Here is a 5059-nt window from a genome sequence, read left to right as displayed (position 1 = left end):
GGAGGGAAAGGCGGAACCCTCGGCCTGGAGGTTCCCGATTGAATCAGGGAGGGGCTCCAGGCCCCGCTTGCCCGCCTCCACCCACCCACCCACCCCGGCTCTCTCCGCCCTCTTGAAGAGAAGGGTGGGTGGAAACGGAGCGAGGTGGAGAAGTCGGGCTGCGGCGCTTCGGGCAGGCCCCTTCGCCTGGAGCCGAGTCGCCTCCCCGGGATATTAGTCTCCGGCACGTTTCTCAAGTCTCCGAGCGTGTTTTTTCCTCACCGCTGTGTAAGCCCGCGGTTGTTCCGGGAGTTTGCGCTTGAGGCACGCGCGAAGTGTCCTCATCCGGACTTGTTGCGCACGTAAGGCTTCGCACGACCAACCTACCTACTCGGATAACGGATCCTTGGGGTTCCTTCGATCCTCCAGGCTCGAGGAGCTTCCAAGTTCACTGCCTGGGCTACGTTGGCGGTATCCGCTAGATCCCTGGAATGGGTTCTGGCTCCGATTTTCTTGGATTTGGTCAGACATGGTTATATTTTTCCTACTTGGTAGTAGTAGATGTTAAGCGTGAGAGAAGTTAAGAGAAAAAAGCATATAAAGCGGGCTGATCTACATCGTCATTCCAATCATTCTCATCCAAATTCTTTAAGTGCTTGGGTTAGCATGGAAAAAGATCAAAGGAAGATGATACGTCTTTATCATAGCTCAATGTTTAACAATCAAAAAATCCGAAGGTAAAAAATATCACATTTGCACATTCTCCTTCTGAACCTGTTACATAGAAATTTTTTTTAATGCCAACAAAGTTAGCCATGGGCTGTCCTGGAACACCAGTGTCCTCCTATACTCTTGAAGCAGAGCCTAGGGGGTCTCCCTTTTCCAATTGACTTTTACTTTTTAAAATATGGTAATTATAAATAAGTTAGAAGATGACATGCCTGCCACATACTATGTGGCATACCTTTCATTGGCTAGAGTCAAACTCAAGGCATCCAGTTGCATCCGGCCCACAGAGTGCTTAAATCTGCCCCCCCCCTCCGGGCCGGTCTGGAAATAGCAAAGGACCAGCCTGTGGTGCCTCTGGCAGCCAAAATGGGGCCCAGGGGGGGCTATGTGCCCCCCTACACCCCAGGTTGGCTGGCAAGTTTGGCTTCTGGTGGTTGTTCATGACTGGTCACTAACTTTATTTTAAAGTTTAATTAATTTGACTTTTTTTTCCAATTAGTACGCTTGAGTACATTTTAAAGTATAAAATGGTTTAAATCAGAGGTCTCCAACTTTTGCCACTTTAAGACTTGTGGATTTCTACTCCCGGAATTCCTCAGCCAGATATGCTGGTTGAGGAATTCTGGGAGTTGAAGTCCACAAGTCTTAAAGAGACCAAGGTTGGAGGCCCCTGCTTTAAATGTCTATCATATACATTACCTTCACAAAATTACATTTAGACATGATTTTGGCATGAACAATTTTTAAACTTGTTTGGTTTCAGAACTGTGAATTCTCTCATGGTGAGTATTTGAATCCAATTCTATTTCATTCTCGCTTAATGCAATATTATCCCAAAATATGGATCTAACTGAATTGAATTCATTGGAAGAGTACAATACATGTATATTTTGGATAAAACAAAAAGATTCGGCTAGATTACACTATAAAAGTACTTTTGATTAAATTGTTATGTGTTTACAGTGTGTGACTATACAATCTGGGGATAAGGGCAAAGTTAAGGAAGAATATATTACAAATGGTTGTCTCTTAAAAAGACAAAGTGTAAGAGAAAAATTGTGTTGTTAGATGCTTATCGTTAGGCCTTTATCATTAGTGTCATTTTGATTTTTCATTAACTTTCTAACAGACTAATGAACAATAGTAAAATTCTTTCATTTGAATAGTATAAACTCAAGGATTCCAAACTCCATGAATAGGATAGGTTTGATGGTCCATTTTTATTTCAGTTCTTATGATATAAACTCTCTTTTACTTTCCTGAAATCAGAAAAGAAAATCCAAACAGAAAATTGACAGAAGCGGATCAGAGCAACAGCACATCAATTAAAAATTAAGAATAAAATAAAGGATATATTTTGAAGTCATATTAAAATATGTGTATAATAAAACATTCAAATTCAACATTCCTTTCTGATTAGTAGCAATAAAATAAGACGTTGAAAGATGTTTTATGCTGTATATTGAAAATATGTTAATCCAACATTTCCTATTCCTTCACACTTCATAAATAATGAATATACTGGTGTATACATTGATTCAATAGTGTTTCATCCACACACTCATTTGATTCTCTAGAAATTTTCTTCTCTCTTTACCCCACTTTGCCACACATTCATAAAGAGAATCAGTAATGACTACACATTTTATCCAGACTTTATTTGATAGGAATTCTGAGTAAACATCTAGATTTCATTGTCAAGATTTATCCTCACTGCTCGGTATTTCCAATATGAAGACAATCTGGTAACTGTTTTTAGGAGACTTGCTCTCTAGTTGTAGCAGTAATTTACATAATCTTCAGCTGTTTTGGTTTTTTTTAAATATTTTTTTTATTTTTTAAGACAAATGTATACAGACAAAACATAAAAAACATAAAACCACCTTCCAGTTATATACCCATCTACAGTGTGTCAGTTGGTTCCAAATCTTTTCTGCCATCCTTTCATAGTCCTTACTCATAGGTTGTATAGATTCTCACATTGTCAACCTAACATATGCTTATATATATTTATCAGTTATTAATCATTCATTTGGCTAAACTATTATTCCATCATTTTATACAAGATATTCTAGATTTTATTATACATTTATATTATACATTCATCCAATGGTTATATATTTTTTTATTATGTTCTATATCAATCTATTAGTCTTCTATTATAAAATGTCCTAGTCTATTTCATTACCATGTCTTTTTATCTAACCATTGATAACAAGTCCCATACCATATAAAATTGTTTATCTTCTTGTTCTCTAATTTCAAATGTCAATTTACTCATTTCAGCACAGTCCATAATTTTCTTAATAACTTCCTCCTGCATAGGTAGTTTTTCATTTTTCCAATTCTTAGCAAATACAATTCTAGCCGATGTTAAAGCATTTACAATCAAATATTTCAATTCTTTATTGTATATTTCCAGTTTAATTCCCAGTAAGAATAACTCTGGTTTAAAGTCCATGTGTTGTTTTATCATTTTTTCCAAGGATGTGTGGATTTTAGGCCGATATCTTTTTGTATCCAGACACGTCCACCTCATATGGTAATATTAACCAGGTATCTGATGACATTTCCAACATTTATCTGATTTGTTCTTAAACATTCTCGCAATTCTCGTTGGGTTAAATGCCACCTGCAAAACATCTTATACAAATTTTCTTTATAAGCAGTTGATATTGTCATTTTATAGTTTTGAGACCACAATTTTTGCCATTTCTCTAAATCAATTCCATATCCAAATTTTTCCCCCAAGCAATCATTTCTTTGACTTGTTCTTCCTCTAATTTAAATTCTAATAATTGTCCATAGAGCAGCTAATAAGACTTGTTTCCTGGATAGAATACTTTATTAAACTTTATGCCACTCAAGGATTCTGGGCACCTCACAACGTTCAAAGAAAGAAATTACAATAAAATAAAAATGAAAAAAGATACCAAGTAGGATGAAGATACATTGCTGATATTTTTGAAATGTGACTTTATACAAGTGTTTAGATGCATTCGGATAGTTTTTCCTTTCTGATAAGAATAAAATCAATTTTGCAACAAATTGTTTTCAGTTGTGAATGAAAGTAAATATATGTGTCCCAGGATAATGTTGCAGGATTCAATCTGGGTCGGTTACCTGGACCAGAGGTTTTTATCTTCTGACCTTTCAAACTTGTACTGGACTCCATCTTCAGGGAACTTCTCTCTAGCCAGTTTGGCTAGAGTCCGAAAGCTCAGAAGACAAAACCTCTGGTACCAGTGACTAACCCAGATTGGATCCCATCTTCAGTTGTGTACAGAATGCCTTGTCTGAGTAGTATACTCTTTTCTTCAAACTGTTTATTATAGAAGTCTTCTTCTGATCTGTAGTTTTCTGGATGCATTCAGTTTTAGTTTCCATCATCCCTAACCCACATGGTAAAAAATCAGGACTTTGCTATCACATGACTAACAACAACGTATAATCATATCATTTTCCAAATGAGTTGGAAAAGGGGCTTTTCTCCAGATTATGTGCCCCTCCCAAAGACTAATACGGCTGCCCTCCTACAATGTGACAGTTCCATCCCGCAGGCTTTCAGAGGGATGGAGATCCATCACATCTCAAGATCACAAAGACAGCACTGTTAATGAAAATACAGAGTAAACCAAAAATTGGGCAGCTGCACTGGAATCTGTGTTCCTATACCGAAAGTGGGAATTTCAAGAAAAACACCATGGATAGACTGGTGGGCTAATGTAGTTTCCTCCTCAAATTATCCCTAGGATTTCAGGATATATCCTCTGCTTCGGGTACAATTAAAACCCGCAGGGGAAAGAAGAAGCAACTGTGATCGCTCCCTCGCCTTCCCGGCTCGCTTTCAGATTTTGGATAGGGAGCTGAATGGTGGCGGCCGGAGAGACGAGGGCCGGCTTGCATCACACATGCTGACACCCTGTGACAGAAAAGGACCAGCTGCGCCGTCAGGCCGGTCATCGGCGGGGGGATGCAGAGGTCACACCCGCAGGCTGCTCCTGCAATTGCCAATTTCGGACTCGAGGAGTCACTTTTCCCCACTCTGAGGAACCTCGCCTCAGCCTTGATATGCCCCTGTCTGCCTTTCCCACGTGATTTCTCTCCTGGAAAGGGAAGGTGGGGAGAGGGGAGGGGGAAATAATCCGAGACTACAATTCCCAGAAGACACTGCTGCTGCTCCCTCTGACAGCGAGCACCAACCCCTCCCCGCACCGGGCTTGCGCACGCGCCGAGCCGCCAAAACGGCCGCCGCCTCCACGTGACTCTCCGCTGACCAATCGTTTTCGAACCTGATTTGTTATCCGCCTTCCCCTTTTACCTCTCTCCTCCCCTCAGCGCTTGTGCGATC

The sequence above is a fragment of the Pseudonaja textilis genome, chromosome 6 (assembly GCF_049901715.1).
Source record: "Pseudonaja textilis isolate UNSWEBS1 chromosome 6, rPseTex1.2, whole genome shotgun sequence".
NCBI lineage: Eukaryota > Metazoa > Chordata > Lepidosauria > Squamata > Elapidae > Pseudonaja > Pseudonaja textilis.
This window is presented reverse-complemented; position numbering follows the sequence as displayed.